This window comes from Rhinolophus sinicus, chromosome 16, assembly GCF_057876585.1.
Source record: "Rhinolophus sinicus isolate RSI-liver-muscle chromosome 16, RSI-T2T, whole genome shotgun sequence".
Lineage (NCBI taxonomy): Eukaryota > Metazoa > Chordata > Mammalia > Chiroptera > Rhinolophidae > Rhinolophus > Rhinolophus sinicus.
Genome location: NC_142516.1, coordinates 113,879,417 through 113,902,248, shown reverse-complemented (window position 1 = coordinate 113,902,248; position 22,832 = coordinate 113,879,417). Strand labels below are relative to the sequence as shown.

The following is a 22,832-nucleotide window of genomic DNA, read 5'->3' as shown; positions in this document are numbered from 1 at the left end:
CAGAATACTGATGATAAGAATGTTTAAGGAACTTAGAGAGGACATCAAGAAGGATGTAGAAATCATAACGAACAACCAGTTAGAACTAAAGAACACAGTTACCGAAATAAAGAACTCACTTGAAGGAATTAACAGCAGGTTAGATGAAGCAGAGGATCGAATCAGCGACTTAGAAGACAAGTTAGCAGAGATCACCCAAACAGAACAACAGAAAGAAAAAAGAATAAAAAACAATGAAGATGGTTTAAGAGACCTATGGGATAACATCAAGCGCAACAACATGCGCATCATAGGAATACCAGAAGGTGAAGAGAAGAAACAAGGGATTGAGAACATATTTGAAGTAATAATGTCTGAAAATTTCCCTAACCTGATGAAGGAAACCAACATACAAGTCCAGGAAGTGCAGAGAGTTCCAACCAGGATAAACCCAAACAGGTCCACTCCAAGACACATTATAGCTAAAATGGCAAAGATTAAAGACAAAGAGAGAATCCTAAAAGCAGCAAGAGAAAGACAGAGGGTTACATACAAGGGAACTCCCATAAGACTATCAAATGACTTTTCTGCAGAAACATTGAAGGCCAGGAGGGAGTGGCAGGAGATACTCAAAGTGATGGAAAACAAAGGCCTACAACCTAGGTTGCTTTATCCAGCAAGGCTATCACTTAAAATTGATGGGGAGATAAAGAGCTTCCCAGAAAAGAATAAGCTAAAGGAATTCATTACCACCAAGCCAGCATTGCAAGAAATACTAAAAGGACTTCTGTAAATAGAAGAAAGACGAAAACAATTTATCCACAAATTTAAAAATGGCAATAACTATGTACTTATCAATAATCACTTTAAATGTAAATGGTTTAAATGCTCCAATCAAGAGACATAGGGTGGCTGAATGGATAAGAAAGCAAGACCCTTGTATATGCTGTATACAAGAGACTCACCTCAGATCAAAAGACACACACAGGCTAAAAGTGAAGGGTTGGAGTAAGATATTCCATGCAAATGGAAATGAGAAAAAAGCTGGAGTTGCAATACTTATCTCTGACAAAATAGACTTTAAAATGAAGAAAATATTAAAAGACAAAGATGGACACTATATAATAATAAAGGGATCAATTCGACAAGAGGATATAACTCTAGTAAACATCTATGCACCCAACATAGGAGCACCTAAATATATAAAACAGATATCGACTGACATAAAGATGGAGATCAACAGTAACACTATCATAGTAGGGGACTTCAACACACCTCTGACAACAAGGGACAGGTCTTCCAGACAGAAAATCAATACGGAAACAACAGCCTTAAATGACACATTGGACCACTTGGATTTAACCGATATTTTCAGAGCATTCCACCCCAATGCTGCAGAATACACGTTCTTCTCAAGCGCACATGGAACATTCTCCAAGATAGACCATATGTTAGGCCACAAAGCAAGTCTGGATAAATTTAAGAAAATTGAAATCATACCAATTGTCTTCTCTGACCACAGTGCTATGAAATTAGAAATGAACTACAGGAAAAAGACTGGAAGACACACAAATTCATGGAGGCTGAATAATATGTTACTAAACAATGAATGGGTCAAACAGGAGATCAAGGAAGAAATCAAAAGATATCTCGAGACAAACGAAAATGAAAATACAACGACCCAAAATCTATGGGATGCAGCGAAAGCAGTCCTAAGAGGGAAGTTCATAGCACTGCAGGCCTACCTAAAGAAACAAGAAACATCACTAATCAACAGTTTATCTTCACACTTAAGGGATCTGGAAAAAGAACAACAAAATAAGCCCAAAGGGAGTACAAGGAAGGAGATAATAAAGATCAGAGCGGAAATAAATGAAATAGAAACCAGAAAAACAATACAAAAGATCAATGAATCCAAGAGTTGGTTCTTAGAGAAGATAAACAAAATTGACAAACCTTTAGCCAGACTCATTAAAAAAAAGAGAGAGAGGACCCAAATTAATAAAATCAGTAATGAAAGAGGAGAAGTGACAACAGACACCGCAGAGATACAAAAAATCCTAAGAAATTTCTATGAGCAACTGTATGCCAACAAATTTGACAACCTGGAAGAAATGGACAATTTCCTAGATGCATACAACCTCCCAAGGCTAACTCAAGAGGAGACAGAAAACCTGAATAGACTGATTACCACCAAGGAAATTGAATCAGTAATCAACAATCTCCCAACAAACAAAAGCCCTGGACCAGATGGCTTTACAGGTGAATTTTACAGAGCGTTCCAAAAAGAATTGTCACCTATTCTCCTCAAACTCTTCCAAAAAATCCAGAGAGAGGGAAGACTCCCAAACACTTTTTACGAAGCCACTATCACCCTGATCCCAAAATCAGACAAAGACACCACAAAAAAAGAAAACTACAGGCCGATATCGCTAATGAACATAGATGCAAAAATCCTCAACAAAATACTAGCAAACAGAATTCAGCAATATATTAAAAAGATTATACACCATGATCAAGTGGGATTCATCCCTGGTATGCAAGGGTGGTTCAACATCCGCAAATCAATTAATGTGATACACCACATTAACAAAATGAAAAATAAAAATCATATGATCATATCAATAGACGCAGAAAAAGCATTTGATAAAATTCAGCAGCCATTCATGATAAAAACCCTTAAGAAAGTGGGAATAGAGGGATCATATCTCAACATAATAAAGGCCATATATGATAGACCCACAGCTAACATCATACTCAATGGGGAAAAACTAAAACCATTCCCCTTAAAATCAGGAACAAGGCAAGGCTGCCCACTTTCTCCACTTCTATTCAACATAGTGCTGGAAGTTCTAGCCACAGCAATCAGACAAGAAAAAGAAATAAAAGGCATCCAAATCGGTAAGGAGGAAGTAAAACTGTCATTATATGCAGATGATATGATACTATATTTAGAGAACCCTAAAGACTCCACCAAGAAACTATTAGAGCTGATAGATGAATTTAGTAAAGTAGCAGGATACAAAATTAATATTCAGAAATCAGTTGCATTTGTATATACCAATAATAAAACATCAGAAGGAGAAATTAAAAAAGCAATTCCGTTTACAATTGCTCCAAAGACTATAAAATACCTGGGAATAAATTTAACCAAAGAAGTAAAAGATCTGTACTCAGAAAATTATAAGACACTGAAGAAAGAAATGAAAGAAGATACAAATAGATGGAAACACATACCATGTTCATGGATAGGAAGAATTAATATAGTTAAAATGTCCATACTGCCTAAGGCAATATATATATTCAACGCAATTCCTATCAAACTACCAACGACATTTTTCACAGAAATAGAACATATAATCCTAAAATTTATATGGGATAACAAAAGACCCCGGATATCTTCAACAATCTTGAGAAATAAGAACAAAGTGGGAGGTATAACAATACCTGACTTCAAATTATACTACAAGGCTACAGTAATCAAAACAGCATGGTACTGGCATAAAAACAGACCCATAGATCAATGGAACAGAATAGAGAGTCCAGAAATAAATCCATGCCTATATGGCCACTTAATCTATGACAATGGAAGCAAGAATGTACGGTGGGGTAAAGACAGTCTATTCAATAAATGGTGCTGGGAAACTTGGACAGACACATGCAAAAAGATGAAGCTGGATCACCTCCTTACACCACATACAAAAATAAATTCAAAATGGCTTAAAGATTTAAATGTAAGATCTGAAACCATAAAATTCCTAGAAGAAAATATAGGAAGAAACTTCACAGACATTACCCGGAGTAAGATTTTTACTGATATATCCCCTCGCGCGAGGGAAGTAAGAGGAAAAATAAACATGTGGGATTACATCAAACTAAAAAGCTTTTTCACAGCAAAGGAAACCATCAATAAAACAAAAAGGGATCCTACTGATTGGGAAAATATATTTGCCAATGATATATCTGATAAGGGGTTAATATCACAAATTTATAAAAAACTCACTCAACTCAACTCCAAAAAAACAAACAACCCAATTAAAAAATGGGCAGAGGACATGAAGAGACATTTTTCTAAAAAGGACACACAGATGGCAAACAGACATATGAAGAAATGTTCAACCTCACTAACCATTAGAGAAATGCAAATAAAAACCACAATGAGATACCACCTCACCCCAGTCAGGATGGCTATCATCAATAAATCAACAAACAACAAGTGCTGGCGTGGATGCGGAGAAAAGGGAACGCTGGTGCACTGTTGGTGGGAATGCAGATTGGTGCAGCCACTATGGAAAACAGTTTGGAGATATCTCAAAAATCTGAAAATGGAACTACCTTATGATCCAGCAATCCCACTCCTAGGTATCTATCCGGAGAAATCCAAAACTCCAATTCAAAAATCTTTATGCACTCCTATGTTTATTGCAGCACTATATACAATAGCCAAGACCTGGAAACAACCGAAATGCCCATCAGTAGATGACTGGATTAAGAAACTGTGGTACATTTATACAATGGAGTATTACGCAGCCATAAAGAAGAAAGAAATCTTACCATTTGCAACAACATGGATGGACCTAGAGAACATTATGTTAAGTGAAATAAGTCAGAAAGAGAAAGACAAATACCATATGATCTCACTTATATGCGGAATCTAAAGAAAAGAATAAGTGAATGAACTAATCAGAAACAGTTTTGGAAACATGGAGGAAAAACAGAGGGTTGCTAGAGGGGCGGGGGGGTGGGGATAAGGGGAAGGTGAGAGGTTTTGGGAACGTACAGAGGGATAGTGGATGGGGGGAGGGGGGTTCACACAGTGTGAGGGATATAAATGATAAATGTCTAAGTTTTGCTTTGTCTTGTGCACCTGAAACTAATTAAAAAAAAAAAAAAAAAAAAAAAAATTTCAATGTGAAAAATGGAACCATATAAGTTCTAGAAGGTAAATTTATATATAAAGATGATAAGACTTTTCTAAGTAGGATGAGAAACGCAGAAGACATAAAGAAAAGATTGGGGGGCCGGCCTGGTGGCTCAGGCGGTTAGAGCTCCGTGCTCCTAACTCCAAAGGCTGCCGGTTCGATTCCCACATGGGCCAGTGGGCTCTCAACCACAAGGTTGCCAGTTCGATTCCTTAAGTCCCGCAAGGGATGGTGGGCTGTGTCCCCTGCAACTAGAAAACGGCAACTGGACCTGGAGCTGAGCTGCGCCCTCCACAACTAAGACTGAAAAGACAACAACTTGAAGCTGAACGGCACACTCCACAACTAAGATTGAAAGGACAACAACTTGACTTGGAAAAAAAGGCCTGGAGGTACACACTGTTCCCCAATAAAGTCCTGTTCCCCTTCCCCAGTAAAATCTTAAAAAAAAAAGAAAAGAAAAGATTGGGAAAAAAATAGACAATAATGCTGAAAATCAAATCAAATGACAAATGTAAATCCCAGGGGAAAAATATTTCATATGTATGAGATTATTCTCAAATAAATCACAAGAAAGATGATCACCAGAATAGTAAATGGTTGAAAATTTGTAAAGCTACATCTTGAGTATATCAAAGTCAATATCCTAGCTGTGATATTAGTACCACAATTTCACAATATGCTACTATTAGGGGAAGTTCTGCAAAAGGTACACAAGATCTCTCTGTATTATTTTATAACTGCATGCGAACATCACAGAGTGTGGTTATACAAACCTAGGTGATATAGAATATTACTATTATATGTGCTATACTTTTATATGACTAGCAGTGTAGTAGGTTTGCTTACACCAGCATCATCACAAACACATGAGTAACGCATTGCGCTAAGACACTCCTATGACTAAGACATCGTTAGATGATGGGAATTTTTCAGCTCCATAATAATCATATGGTACCACCATCAAATACAAGGTCAGTCATTTACCAAAACATCATTATGTGGCACATGACAGTATATATGTATATATGGTGCCAAAAAAATGTATACACATTTTAAGAAAGGAAAACTACTGTAAATATATATATATGTACATACATATATGTGTGTGTGTATATATATATCGATAACAAAAGATGAATACAAGTCATGTGTATACATTTTTTGGCACCCCTAGTATGTATGTATGTATGTATGTATGTATGTATGTATATATATATATATATATATATATATATATATATATATATAAATAAACAAATTTCAAATGCACATGCTCTTTGACCCACTGATGGTAATTTATATAACGAACACACCAGCAACATATATATATACATATATATATATATATGTATATATATGTGCAGAAATATATTACAGCATTGTTTTAATAGTGAAAATTGGAAACAACTAAAGAGTATATCAATGGAACAAAGCACTAAAGGAATTTTGGCACATCCACGAGGAAGCAGTCGAAAATAATTAGGCAAATATCTCTGAGCCAATACACATAAAAATTAAGGATGAAAATGCAATGTGTGAAACAATGGGTGTAAATATCTCTTTTGCATAATTAAAACAAAAAAATCAGCCAATCAGTAGAGAAGTCAAAGGAGATAGGTATGACAGTTGGTAAAGAGAGAGGCAAATAGATAGGTTGATTGTGTAGAGAAAGGCTTATGTGAGATCCATCTTCTAAACCTCTTGGACTTTGAGGGGAGACAGTTATGACCCCTGCTTCACCTGGCAGTTCCCCACTATGCGACCTACTCTCCATGCAGGTTTTCTCTACTCTGGCAGCACAGGGACTGGCCAGTGAGCCTAATATCTCATAACTGTCCAGCTAGGGAATGGCACATCGGATACCCGCAAACCCATGAGCAGTTCTTTTGACAGCTCCCTCTCTTGGCTTTGAGGATGGGAGGCAACCAAGTTCCAGTGGTATCCTAAGTAAGTAGAGGCATAGGTATATATAGGTACCAAGATAGGTATATACATAACTATACATAGGGAGCAAAAGAAAAAGTGTTCCTCTTTCCTTATTAATATTTACAGACCATTGTGTATTTCCCCTCCTTAATTACCCCATCTTTGAATCACACATCTCTAGGTTATATCACTCTTTATAGATACTCCTTGTACATCTACTGAGGGAGGGCACAAGAAATGGGCGGCTTCCAGGAAACCACGCTTCTTTGGTTTCCCACCTCATCATTGGCTACTCCTCAGAATCCTGATTCCTAAACATTATGGTGCCCATATCTAAGCCCTTGATGCTTCTTTTCAATACCCTTCGGTGATTTCACCCAGACTTTAAATACCATCTATATGCTGAGAATTCCTAAATTCCTGTCTCTAACCAAGACCTAAACTACAGATTCTTGTGTAATGCTATTTACCTGACATTTCCAACTGGACATCGAATAGGCATCTCAAACTGAATGGGCCTCTCAAACCTAACAACTTTTTCACACTAATCTTCCCAATTTACTACAACTCCATCCTTCTAGTTGCTCAGATATCAACTTTGGAGTCATCTTTGGTTCTTCTTGGTATCTCCTCAGACTCAATCCATCAGCAAATTCTGTCAATACTACCGTCTGAATATATTTGGAATGTAAACCCACATGTCACCGCTGCCTCCTCTACCATACTGGTCCACGCCACCATCACCTGTAGCCCAGATGATTACAATAGTCTCCCAACTAGAATCCTAGCTTTTGGCCTTTTTCCTGTTTCATCCATTCTGACCATAGCAATCAGCGATGTCTATTTAAAAGATGTCAGATCACGTCATCTTTCTTCTCAAAATCCTCCAGTATTCCACATCCAGGAAAAAACTCTTTTAAAAGCTTCCCAACTTACATAGATTAAGAGCTAAAACGTAATAGTAACTCCTAACTGTCCATCTCTGTGATTCTATGATGTTTCCTTGCTGTTCACACTCCTGCCTATTCAAACTCTTTTAGCCCCTTTGTGATAAAAATATAGGGTTTTTGTTATTTAAAGTTGTAACAAAAATTATATTGGCATTGGTATTACCGGATATTATAGGACTTTTTCTTCCATACTTCTGTTTTTTAAAAAAGGTAACAAATTTTACTTTAAATCCGCACAATCTTAAAAATTGTTATCAATGTTATAAGCAATTAATACAGAGATCAAACAGTAGTGGGATAATGAAATGCCCAGCATACTGAACAGTTTCCAATCTAAAGAATTATGTAAATTCTAAATAAAAAATATATTGTAATAAGCCTACCAAATGATCAAAGCCATAAGCATATAACTGTTCTATTTCAAAGACCAGAGAAGAGTTTAGTAAGGTTTCACTGTCTGTATGTAGTACAATAGTAAAGGGTGACAACCAACGTATCTCTTGCTACCGTGTTTCCCCTAAAATAAGACTTAGCTGTAATGCGTCTTTTGGAGCAGAAATTAATATAAGACCCGGTCTTATTTTACTATACTATTAAGACCAGGTCTTATATGAATTTTTGCTCTAAAAGATGATTAGAGCTGATTGTCCAGCTGAGTCTTATTTTAGGGGAAACACGGTACATTCGTTCAAGCATCAACTAATTATAGTATGGTTGTGATGCAATGTAGCAATTGAAAACTTGGATCTGATAATCCATGTTCAGCAACAGAATACAGTAAGAGCTGATTTTATTAGCCTGAGTGATAGGCTATTATATTAATGGTTCCATTTGAGGCAGGGTGGCCCTGGCTCATCACAGTGCTGACTATGCTGACTATGCTCCATTTCTTAATAACTTACGGTCTTCTGTCAAGCATGAGCATTTTGATTACCCAACATATATGAAGACAAAAGCTGATACTAATTCAGGTACAATGTACCACTGTAAATCCAAAGGTATCATCGATGTAGTAGTGTTGCTAAAGTATGTGGAGTTTTCTGTTAACTGCATTAATGATATGTGAATCCAGGTAGAATTATCTTCAAATTTATGAACATATGGTTACTGTTTCTACTAATAAATATTTCTACAGATATGAGACCTATGAAGCACAAAGTTATATACTTGCATTTTCATGATTATTAAATACATATATTCTCAAGACACATAAATAAATTTAGGTCATTTCAAATGTAATTTCATAGAAAACCACTTCAAGTACCATACCTTGCTTAGCACATCGTATATGACAAAGAAATGCGGTATGAACACATAAATACAGAAAATCAAAATAAAAACTTAGTTTTTCTGAGGTATATGTTTCATGCTTGATACCCCTAAGTAATTTTTTTAATAAGGTAATAAAACAGAAAAATGTTATATTACTTATCTTTCAATGATTTTGATACATTATATTTGGGTACTGTTAGCCACCAAATAATAGAAGGATCTCACAGTAAAGAAGCTGTTTCATTTTTATTTCATTTCAGTCGTAGTGAAATTGTCTTAATGTTAAAGCCTTTTATATTTTTTTACGAGATTATCATCTCAGGATTGTCTGATCTCTCCCAATTTTTTCTACTTCAGGTTTTCTCACAGGTAATAATAAAGCTATTCTGATAGAAATGTAGCCATCTCATGATTTTCTTTTTAAGTGGGCCTCCCCATTTTTCACAAATTGAAACAGTAGGCAAATCAAAGTGCCTAGGAGTGAGAAATGTGGGAGCCACGTGTACTCCTGAATGTTTCAGGAATCCAAAGTCTAAAGAGAAATATTTTTCATTTGTGTTATTAGGACATGGTGGTTCTCCTAAATATTTTGTAAATCTAGCCCTGTTGACTTCTTTTACTTTTTTCTCTACTTTTGCCAGGACCAATTTATGGGAGTGTTTAGGTTTGGTACTTTATTTATTTCTAAAACTTAGTGCAGAATTTCTACTGTTTGACATTTTTCCCTTTAGTTCTCACTATTTGCTTTCCCAATTCTATTCATTTTAACATATCACCTTTATACTTAATAATGTCTTGATCTAGTTGTCTTTGTGGTCTTCATTCTTTACTCTTGCCTTTTAAAGTTTTACGTAGTAAATCCTGAGCCCTACTTATATTGTCCTTGAATAATACATATATTTTAGTTTTATAGCTTAAGTAAATAATTCAATATTCGGAAATTCCCGTATTATTAGTATTTCCTTGAAAATAATCGAAACTGGGGTTTTCATAATTGTTAAGGCATTATTAAAAAACTGTGAATAAAAATTTTAAGATATAAATGAGGAAATTTAATATAGTATAATTGTCTTCATTTTTAGCAAATAGCCCTGTCCCTGAAATTTTATTTTAGACTAATAAACCACCTAGATTATACCAAATTATTTATTAAATTTCATGAAAGTCAGAGCCTCAGAATACCTATAAATTTTTTTCAGGATGAAATATATATACAAAAATATTTCAGTATGATCTTTGGTGAGGCTGGGGATTAGGTTATGTTTACAATTAGGTAAGTTTCTGAAAACTAAACTTAAGGACTATGACTGGATTTGATTTCAAACAATCCCTCCATAGCATATGCATTGGTTGCTATGCAACACAATTTAATATCAACACATGATGCCAAGTGATTTTTGCATACTGTAATTGGCTCGTATTTGCTGCTTAAAAATTGTGAAGAGAATGTGGTTACTTAAATTGAAATGGCTATGTTAAAAATGCTAATTTTTACAATTAAAAAAACTATAACACAAAACCTACATCTTAAAACTGAAGGAAAAAACTGCTTTCTGTGATGATAAATGTACAACAGTCTGGAAAGTTTTTCTTCCACCCTTTGGGACAGCATTGAACATACTGAAATAACTTTTTATGCTGGTCTACTCACCTAGCTTCTCTGATGAGTTGCCTGTGGAAAGCCTAGATAGAGGCTGAGCTCAATTAGTGTAATTTATGTATCCTTGGACGTCAATCATTCCTGTTGAGAGGTGGGACTTGTAAGCTCTCAGTGCATTAATTAAGAGCTCATCTCAGCAGAGCCATCTTTCTACCTAAGGACCAAAAAGAAAGTTTTAATTAGATTTTTAAAAGCGTATGTCATATATAAAAGCAAGTATAGTTCTTCAGTTGGTATGTGAGGCAACAACTGGAAGGGAATATTTCACACAATACTAAGGGCACCAGTTTTCAATCATCTGTGACCTTCTAAGGTGGGAGCATCAATCTCCAATGTTGGTTTCAGTCCTTGGACCATCACTTCATGGAAATAACTAAAGTTTTGACTATGTTGTTTCATTGTCAACATAATTATTGAACCCCTGTCTAATTATTGATGCAGAACTGATTCTGATCAAGTGCAATTATAACATTGAAGACAGACAGTATTTTCCTCTGATGACTGGCTTTTTGTTCCAGGCTAGCTCCTGACTCAATATGCAATGGCAATACAATGCAAGTTCAGCAAAAGGGAGTGAGGGAACTTGCACAACACATCAATTTCATTGGTTCAGTGATGGAATGAGTGTGCTGTTGCTGGCCAACCTGAAAATATAGGGACTCGAGAGAGGCCAAAACTAGCTAGGCTCACTCGTATCAGCTGCTTGAAAGGGGCTGTTCTCCTGGAATGGCTTGTGTGAGGCCATCAAACATACTTCTTAGGGCTCACTTGGGAAATAATAGATACATTATTGATTAAAATATTTATAAATTAAGAGAGGGAAGCAAATTTTAAAAGCTAGTTCAGATTCTAGAAGGGAAATATATACCCTAATAGCTATTAACCCCTCCCCCTCCATAATTAAGGAGGAAGCGTCAGAACTCATGACTGGGAGAAAAAAGAATGAGTTTACCATCGTACAGAAAAAAGCAAAGAGTGAAATCAAAAGAAAAAAAAAATACTGAACAGTTGAAACACTGCAATAAGTCCTAGAAATAATACATAAATCACGAAACCTAAACATTCCAAAAGAATCAGGCCTGGAAAACGCAGAGATATATAAAATTTCTGCCTTCAGAAAGATTATATACAATGAAGAAATATAAACCGAGCACAATGAGCACAAAATAAATGATGTAATAATTATGAGGGTGTTTCTAACAGGCAGGATTGGCACAATGAGCAGATGCTTCAGAGAGCAAAGAAAGCTCTGTTAGCTGGCTCAACAGAACAGAGCTTGTGTTTCAGTGTTTCTCACTGCTATTATATTTCATATTTTTTCTAAGGGAGGGTGTTTAGGAAATCTAGTTATAGTATATACTATAAATTTACCACCTAACTAGCATGCTAGACATGTACTGAATAATAGTAACACACCTAACCAAAAATATAAACAACTATAGGTTTTACAGGTGTATGTCTTGTGCAGGATGCTTCTAAATGATAGTGTGCAATGAAAACATTACTATCAAGACAATTTGTCAGAAGAATAAAGCTGGAAATTGTAACCCATCATTTATTTTAAAGTTCACAAATATACTTTATAATACTTGCTCTACACCTTCCCATCACATGTTTTCCCAACTATATTGCCTCATTTATTGTGCTGTATAATGTTTATTGTACAACACATATACGTAATAGCACTCCCCAGATACAAGATAGCAATTGTGCTGGTTACACCAATCTTGTGTGCCTGATAACTTTATATAATACAACATCTAACCTGAGTACCATTTCTGTGTCTTTAAATGCATCTTTTTATTTATTTTTAAGCCAGGGTATATTACAAAGTCAAATTACCTCTTGGGAATATTTTACTCAAGGATGTCTGAATGGTAACATTAATATACACAGTTTTCTTTTTTATGATTGTGTGAAATTTGTTTACTTCAGTAATCTCTTTGTTTTCCAAGCAAGGTTTAAGTTATATTAATGGTAGACTGAGGACTGAACATGTTAAAATTAACGGATATTTAGTGCATTTGTTTTCAAAAAAGAAAAGTATCACGGTGTGCCTTTCCATGGGGTGTCAGCTTTTTTTTTCTGAAGAAGTGACAGTTTTTCTTGTAATCTGAAGGCTCCTTCCAGTGACATTGGCCATCATCACTGTGCTATACACTCCTTGTCAGTTCCTAAGGGATGTGTGTCTTGATCAAGAGCATGGCAGAAGGAATAGGCTTTGGAACAGGCAGTAAAACTGTGTGCATTTAGCCAAAGATACTGATTTTTTTACTCCTTATTGTAGCTTCAAAAGAACCCAACTTTAGGACTGGAGGATAAAAATAAGCTTTTTCCTGAATAAAAATTTCCTTGTTTTTCCATGTGAACTTTCTCAACTGAAAGATCAGCTAAGCAGAGGCCAGCTCAAAGGTGATATCTGGAATAAGGTATCCAGACCAGACCTTGTCATTTGCTCTGGATTTGGGCTGCAGTGGTGCCATGGCATTCCAAAGAAGACCCTTGGTATGTATGTGTTTGGAGAAGGACAGCTGTTGGGAGACCTGAGTACATCATCTGCTCCACTCCTATTATAGGGAATCCCACCATTTTTCAAAGATTCTCAGAGTTTGTGATCTACCAGATCCATGCCTTACCCAAACCTCTCATCTCCCCAGAAAGGGCTTCTGTGTTACCAGCTATATGCTTCTATTCTTTTCCCTTCTAGCAGCCAAGATGGCAGCTGCAGTGCAAGAAAGTACACGGCCCCGTTTCTTCTCCTATGGTTTTCATGAGCCTCCCCAAGTTCCTGACAATATGGCAGGGGTCATTGTTTTACACACACACACACACACACACACACACACACACACACACACACACACACAATTCGATAACTGGGGGATGATAAAAAGGTGAGCACTCATAGTGATGTTACAGAAGCTCCACTGGTTTCAATTCAAATATTAATTTATTCACTATTTAAGAACAGTGTCGTTGGAGTTGGTATTATTTTTAAATTGTACTTGAGTGTAAATGTTCACATGAAGCTATGTGGTTCTGGAAAAGGAGGACTTAAGGTACATCTACTTAAAGAACAGTTTTTACCAGGTGGACCAGTAAATTCTTTTGAACATTTAGCAAACTCAATCAGTGAAATCAGTCAAGTCAGTACATCGTAAGTTGCCACACTTCTATACTCATGGGACTTGTTTCTAAAGGCAAACTATAATGAAGCTGTAGATACGATGGCCCACTTATTATTTTGTCTTACCACGGGAGATAAAGTGTGAAAGGGTCGGTTTATTTTCTGACCTCCTCTACTCTTCTTGAGAAATTATATTAGAACAAATAGAAATTCCTTTTTAGATTGTATCATGAGAAAATATATAGACATTGATTAGAACTCTAGGTTCAAAACTACATGTCATGTTAGTAGCATACTGGGACTTCTGGAGTCTTTAAATTACAAAAACAGCAACTTTGAGTTTATTTTATAGTTCACACTGGCAATTGGGAAATGCATTATCAAAGACTTTCATAGTTCTATTAATGAGGCCCCACATAAAACCTTTACAGATACTAATCAATCTAGTAATGACAAAGACTAACCAAGTCTAGTGTGTGAGACTGCACAGGTTTGAGGAAAAAGACTGAGTTGGTGCTCTACAAAATCGACTTGTTTAGATAGGTTTTTTCCTAAGCCTTAGCTGTGTGGGCTATCAGTCTTTTACCTTTGACATTTTATTATTTAGTTTTAATGCTGAAATATTGCATTGTACATGAGCCTAGAGGTTTTCTGCTTTGATTTGTTTATAAATCAGAATAATAAATAAACAATGATTTAGTTCAGTATTGACGTCAGTATTGTCATAAGTTTCATATTTTTTAAACCTTTCCCAGTCTGACTGAGAAAAAATGATTAATTTCTGGTTACTTTCTTGATAGTTACTATTAGGGGGAGAACAGTTTTCAAGTATTATGGGCATTAGGTTATGCAAGTGATGTCAACTAAGAGCTACTTGGATTGAACGTTTCAAATACCAAATTGTTTTCCTTTAACTCTTCTACAAGTTTAATGCAAGTTTAATAACAATGGAGGGGCCAATAATTAATGTGTACTATTAAGAACATGTTCTAATGTTATTTTTGAATTAGAGATCAATCCCTCAGAATACAAGTTTGGCACTTTGTGAAACTATTCAAACATTTCTCAGGTGAAGCCACAGTGGTAAAAATAACAGTAGGGGAAAATCTACCTCTATTTATTTAAATACGTTTTTTAAACATACCCAACTTTTTACATTTTCATGTTGATTCCATATATGGGCATATTAACATATATTACCCATATCTGTAAATGCATCTTTATTAATTTAAATGTTTTTTCTTTTAAAGAAGATTGACATAGAGAAATTAATATTCAACAAGTATTAAATATTTGCAAATAATCTTGTAAATGTTGTGACATTTGGAAAGCTTACTTTTATCAGGCTATTTCCTAAAGATCCTGCAGAAACTATACACAGCTTATTCTAAAAAAAGTTTTTGGTTATTTTATAGTCCATTTCCACTCTCTGCCAACAGTTAATACTCATATCTTCATTCTCCTATTCTCAGTAATTCAAAGAAAGGAGAGAAGTAACAGGGATATTTTTTTTTTAAGTGATCTGGAAAATCTTGAGACTTAGGGTGATATATAACCAGTTATACTTTCATATAAAATATGAATCACTTTGAAAATTGGTCTCCTGCAGTCAACATCAGCTAAACAACAAATCTATATCTATATAGATAGAGAGAGATAGATGATATAGATATAAGTACAGATATAGATATAGCTATCCATATAGAGACAGATATCTGCATAGATATGTATATATATATCTGTATATCTATATCGATATCTATATATGCATATATACCGTGTTTCATATATCTGTATATCTATATCTATATATACATATATACCATGTTTCCCCAAAAATAAGACCTAGACAGACAATCAGCTCTAATGCGTCTTTCAGAGCAAAAATTAATATAAGACCCGGTCTTATTTTACAATAAGACCGGGTCTTATATAATGTAATGTAATCTAAGACCGGGTCTTATGTTAATTTTTGCTCTGAGAGATGCATTTGAGCTGATTATCCGGCTAGGTCTTATTTTTGAGGAGATATATTATATATAAACATATTTATATTTAATATAGCTCCAAGTGAAAAGTATTCAACTTTTTTCACTGTTACTGCTAAGAAATATGTGTACATGGTAGTAATCTTGGGTGGTATAAATGAGACTTGATTGGTTCATTCACACATGTTTTTAGTCAACAAAATTTTATTGAACCCCAGACAAGTGCCAATCATTATGCTGTGTTCTGGGGATAAAAATATGAGCAAAACAGCTGAGGATCCTGCCTTCATGAAGCGTCCATTTTAGAAGACATATATACCGGTTACTTAAGACCGCCCTCAATACATTATCACAGTGTCCATCCACATTTATCTATTTTATGTGCCATGACATCATGATACAATTATCAATTTGGTGATTTTCGCTTTCCAAAACATTTGAAAACATACTTTGTGTTGAAGTCTGATTTGCCACATAAGATGATTAAAAATGCAATTCTAAATTACTTCGAGGCATTCAGTATAAAGGGAAATATTCAAAGATACGTTTACGACTTAATAATTAAATCTACTGATTATGCCTGCTGGGACCTTCTGCAATAATAAAACAAAATAGCAGGTTCCAAGCTGCAAACAAAGAACTTTTCGTTTCAAAGATATGAGTCACAGCATATTAGTATTTAATAGATTTTTGCATTTTTAAAATGCATAATACCATAATTTCATGGTAAGGAGTCTTGAATAATTATTCAAGTACAATCCAAAAGGTTCTGGAAAGCAAAGAATGGGAAGTAAATACTCAACAACATAACGAATCCAAGGGACTCCAAGTGCCTAAAACAGTGAGATAACACTTTGATCTCAATTCTGGAGCCTGCCTTTTCCCCACCCCTATGTCTCATACTAAGATACTCAGTCTTCTTCCTTCTACTGAAAAGTTCAGAGCTGGTAACAACATCCAATAATTATAAGTGATACCTACAAGACGAAATGGCTGGCTGGGTACAATATCAATGTTGACCAACAGACCTCAAAGTAGTCAAGTTTTATTGGAAGTTAAAAACAGAAGAGCATAAGAATATGCATGAATGAGCAACTTCTCTTGAGACTCAGTGAATTCAGTCACCCTTTCCTTGATAAAATTATCACAGAAAACTACCACTTGTCTATAGAGATAAGCAACAGCTAGGATTGTAAAGATTATATACTTTATACTTTCCAAACATTTGAAAAATATAGCCTAAATTGATTGTAGAGAAGATTTTGGAATACAACTTCATTTTAAGGTCAGATTTTAACTTCAATAGATTTCAGAAGATTAGACTGTATTTTACATTTATACTCATTTATATCAATCAACATTATTTCTCTATCTTCATAAGTCAAAGAAAAACAATGTTCTGTCCTTTCTCCTTGGTAATAACTGTAACTTGGAAAAATTATGTAATGATTTTAATTCCAGAGGTCTAAGGACAAAAATGCAACTCCCACTCTTCCTCTGCATTCTCTGGCCACATAAAATCATAACACTTTAGAGTACTCTCAGAACAGTTAGGCGATTCTAATTTGTGTCCATTCTCCTCCTTCATTTCCTTCTCAATAAATAATGGATAAAGCAACAACGGGTCTTTGCTGACTTTTTAATTCTTCTAATATACAAAAATTATCTCTTAGAAATAAATTAATGTCTATACAATAGTCTGCAAATGGCTCGAAAGTAATTTGGTGGTTCTTAAAATCCTCCATGTGTTGTATTTTATTTTGAGCCAATTAATCACTCCACTTATCGCCTCCCTCTATCCCCATATTCTTTGCACACTCTCCCCACCTCAAAACACAAGCTTCTGTCACACTGAGGCAGAAACTCATTCCATTGTTTTTCCCCTATTTTTTTCGTTGGCTATCCAATTTTTATTAATAGGAACTAACTGACATGTCAATAGTACAAATGAAAATATTATGCAAATCTCAAATGGAAAGCTCTTTTTACTGAAAACACAATTGATAACTATGTAAATATAATAACTGTACTAATTACACCCTACCTGATATGAAAAAGGTACTCTGGGTAAGTTATTTTAAAAATAATAGCTGCTTAGCTGTGTAATAATCATTGTACTCTTGTTTTATCGTTTTTTGTTTGTTTGTTTGTTTGCAATCTCAGGAAAAAATGAAGGCATTATACACTTCTGTACATTTAAAAACTGTCATAGGAAATAAAACCAAAATAACCTGAATTGAGTGAATAGAGGGATGCCTCTCAATGTGTTTAAGTGGATGTGACTTTGTCCTTTCACTAAATGACTTCAGAATTCTGTTTTGGTGTGCTACTCCTCCTGCGGTCGTTACTAAGTTCTAGAGTCATTTCCTGCAAAGGCTGGTTCATGTGCTTCTTTCCTACTATCCATCTCATCTGTTCTGGTCTCCCCGTCTCACTACCCCCCCCCCCACCCCGCACCCCAATCCAATAAATTCTCAGTCAGTTGCCATAGTTGCAGGGTTTCCTTCCTCAGATGGTAATTAAAGCAAATTGGAAGAGTAGCTGAGGGAAACCTGACAACTGATTTTGTGCCTGATAAGTAAAATATACGCAGATAATTTTTTCTTAGACTCATATTCTTTTTCCTTTCCATTTAATTTTAGATTCCTTCTGCCTTTGAGGTTTTTATGTAACTTAAAGCTTGATATATACATAAAATACAGTCTGTCCAATCCCATTAATCTTATAAGCTCCTGTAAGTTATAGAACTCATTCTGGTACCAAGAGAAGCAAGACCATTGGCATAATCATTTTCCATGTAAAGTTTATTCCTAATAATATTCATACTGCTTATAACTACTTTGTTGATATATAGTGCAGTAGACTGTAGTAGTTTTACTTTATTTTATTTCACATATATTTGCCTAGTAAAAAGAACTGGGCATACAGTTTCTTTTAATAGGCCACCCATGAAAAATAAAGTCTTGTGACAAAAGCATTAAATTAAATTAAAATCACATAATATCTTGCGTAAAGTAGGCATTAATAAATACTGAATTGAATTGAACCATATAAAATATACTCACTTATTAAAAATGTTTACTCACACATGAAAAGGAATCATTAATATTAAAATGAATCTTTATTAATATTAAAATTTAGGATAGATTCCTATAAATAAGCATATTTGTCTATTTCATAAAATAATATAGAACTTTGAGAGTGTTTATTTGTGCTGTTTTTTTGAGCATGTCTCATGTGGTGTTCCTTTTTTGCCCAGATCACAAAATGGTATAATCTAGGTAAAGAATCAACAGACTCTAAGTTGTGATTCTGACATAGATCATCTGTACAAAAGTGATTTAAATAATCACAAATATTTATCAAATTCATGCCTTTTTCTGGGTGGTCTACAATTCTCAATCTAGAACAGGATTTTTATAATCTTTATACTATCTTCAGAAATGTCCATTTTGCATACTGAAAACTATTGTTGAGGAACTATCAAATAAATACTATTATCACAGATCTTATCTTGTTTAACACATAAATAGAATTTGGCCACATTTTTACTTTGGTGCCTGAATAGTTTTAATCTTACCACTTAATTTTGGGATTGCAATAACCACATGTACAAATCATACTAGAAGCCTCTTGAAAATGTACCCTGTAATTATTGTATGTGGCCTTCTATACATAACTTTTAAGATTTAGATCTCATTAAACTATAAAAGGTACAAAAACTATCAAAATAGTAAATTTTCTATGAATCCTGAGAGATTATAAAAACAAATCACCAAAAATCTATTGGGGCAGACTGATAATTTTTGCTCTACTTCCTCCAAATTTGTTTTCCCCTTCTGCCTGGGGACACAGCTGTCTAGCAAGAAAATAATGTTCTAACCTCTCTTGGAAGTAGTGTGCCCATGTATTTAAATTCAGGCAAATGGAATGTGAGCATCTCTACCTGGACATTAACTTTTTTGCTCTTGCCATTGGCTGGAAGATGGATATAGCAGTGACCCTGCTCTGACCACGGAAGAAAATAACACCCTCCTGGGCTTGCATAGCAACAAGGTGGAGGCACTTAGTTCCCTGAATGACCCAATGGAGAAAAGACACCCTGCCAGCCTAGACCAGCAGCTCTGCCATGTCAAAGAGGAATATATCCGGTATTATTTAAAGTACATATTTTGGAGTTTCTCTTGTAATTTAACTTAAACTTTACCTTAATTCATCTGTTAATGACATAGCCACAAAAGTTTCTTCTATAATGTAAAGCAAATAAAAACAACCTGATGGCATTTTCAGACTTCTCTGAAGGATGAACTAGGAGCTTTCATATTTTTAGAGTGCCTTCATGTTAACAGGGCCTTCCCTTCAGCTTCATTCTTTCATTTGTTCTTCACAATAAGGACATGAGGAGGGCAGAGCAGCCATCATGACTTTTGCTTCAGAGTTATCGTGGGAAGCACAGTTAGATAACATAACTCTCCTTTTCTTGTCTAGACAACATCTATGGCTCCTACCTATCTTTTGAGGCCCAGACCAAATGTCACCTCCTCTGGAAATACTCTTTTGACTTTTTCAACTAAAAATAATATCTCCTTCTTCTGAACGCCCATACAATTGTATCTGGACATTAGGAATTCCAGCATTTATTATAATTACAAATATACTTTGCCATTATTAAAATGAAAGGTTCCTCAATGAAGGATTGATAGCTGATTTACTTTGTAGAATTCAGTATTTTGCATATACTGAGTAACATAAATATATGTTGATTATAACAGTGAATTAATTTTATTTTATTAAATTATGAGACAACCCCAATACTTAATGAAATAATATAATATAATAACATATCTTGGATGTAAAAAAAATTAAACTAATTCAGAAGACACATAAAGTAATAATAATAATGATAATAATAATAAAATAATAATAAAGATGATGATTTCTTTTTTGCCATTTAATTTAGGCACAGCTAAATGACATAAATGTTAGATGGGAATAGTAATTTCTTTTAACTTAAACAATTTGATTTCTTTTCAACTGTTTCTAGATAACATTTTTAAAAGGCAAGAGCATGACTCTACTACAAACTTCAAGTCCAATTATAGCTAAACACATAAAGATCCGATTGAACAGAATTTGGTGGGAAATTCATAAGCAATTTTAAAAATCATGTCTGATATTTATTCAGTGGATATCTTAATTACTAGGTTTTATAAGATCAAATCATGTGTCACCTACCAAATTAAGTCATAGTAGACTCTTCATTGATTCTAAAGTTAACTTTAGGGCTAGATATCAGATCTGTGAGTTTTCAGATCATCCTTATTAGCTCTGTCCCAGTTTAACATATATACAGAGCCTGCGAAAAAATGTATACAGAGTTTAAGAAAGGAAAACACTGTATTAAAATTGTAATACTCAATATATGCTAATGAACAAAAGATGACTACAAGTCATAAGTACACATTTTTTGGCACCCCTGGCATATATATATGTATATATATTTAACTTATCCATAATACTTAAAAGTTTGGGAACTAGAAAGACGAGTCCCAAATAGGCCTAATAATACAAAAATGGATTTTACAAGTGTATTCTCAATTTTCAAGTGCTCTTATTTGAACTTTAATCTAGTAAATCTGACTTGATTAATAAATTATGGTAAGTATTTTCTCTAATATTCTAAATGCTACTTTCCACTGAAGCTAAAAAAATCATGTTCTTAAATAGATTATGTGAATTAGGAAGTATTACCTTATTGATACTTGATACCTTATTGAAATTTTGATTCTTTGGAAACTAGAAGAGCACGAATTTGACATTCAATAGCAATATTTCATGGCCATGTGAATTTGTGTAAGTTACTTAACCTCTCTGGGCTGCAGTTTCTATATCTTTGAAGATTGATGTTACATTACATATATGCAGTGTTAATATAAAGAGTGGATGTACAATTGCACGTAAAATACAAATAATAGGACCTGAAACAGCAGACATTCATTATATATAAAGCCTTCTGATACTTCTACAGTCTGAGGGGAAAAAAAGCTAGTATTCTACTCACTTCACCTCCCCAGAGACCTTAGTGAGTGTACTGCGTTTCCCCGAAAATAAGACCTAGCCAGATAATCAGCTCTAATACATCTTTTGGAGCAAAAATAAATATAAGACCTGGTCTTATCGGGTATAATATAATATAATATCGGGTACAATATAATATAATATCATACAATATAATATATACTGGGTCTTATACAATATAAGACCAGGTCTTACATTAACTTTTGCTCCAAAAGATGCATTAAAGCTGATGGTCCAGCTCGGTATTATTTTCGGGGAAACACGGTACCATAGTGGATGGTTAAAAATTATGCATTTTTTTTTTAATTTTTGAATGAATAAATGTATTTTGTAACTTTTTTATAAAATTTGGTAATTTTGTAAAATAAACTTATATTTCTATAATATATAATTTGAATAAGTAATTTTATTTTGGAATGAATAAGTATTTTAAAAGTTTTTAACTCTCTCTTCTTTCCTTCTTCTTCTTAGCATTTAAACATTAAGTATCAATGTTTTTTTGAAAGGCAAATAAAAACAACTGCAACCCTTCCCCTGAGACTTGACATCAAGATACTAAGCTATCCCCTAGAAGGATCATCATTAAACTACTACGGTACTAGTATTATGATTGAATAACTGATGAATGAAACACACTAGGTAGTATTGAACTAGATCTCAGCCTTTAATAACCATAAACCATCACAAACCAAAGGACAAAGAATGAATCACCTAAAAATCGTTTTGAAAATCTGGCTATTTGAAAAAAGAAAACCAAACAACAACAAAAAGCAGTGCTGGATCCTTACTTTTAAAGTTCAAGTGGATTGAAAAGTTAAATGTAAAAATCCAAATAAAGAAATAAATCAGGTTTCTGGGAAACATGACATGAAAATCGCATGCACACATTTAATATTTTCCTTCCTGACACTGCTTATTTACATCATA

General features: G+C 34.3%; 1 protein-coding gene across 13 annotated transcripts in view; it reads right to left on the bottom strand.

Annotated features, from left to right (window-relative positions):
• Nucleotides 1–22,832, bottom strand: part of TENM3 (teneurin transmembrane protein 3) — a 2,441,918-nt gene that overhangs the window by 933,844 nt on the left and 1,485,242 nt on the right. For all 13 annotated transcript variants that reach the window (XM_088793202.1, XM_088793205.1, XM_088793208.1 and 10 more), the window contains exon 6: nucleotides 10,704–10,866. The gene's annotated coding sequence lies outside the window, so the exon portion shown is untranslated. The remainder of the gene's footprint in view (nucleotides 1–10,703; nucleotides 10,867–22,832) is intronic.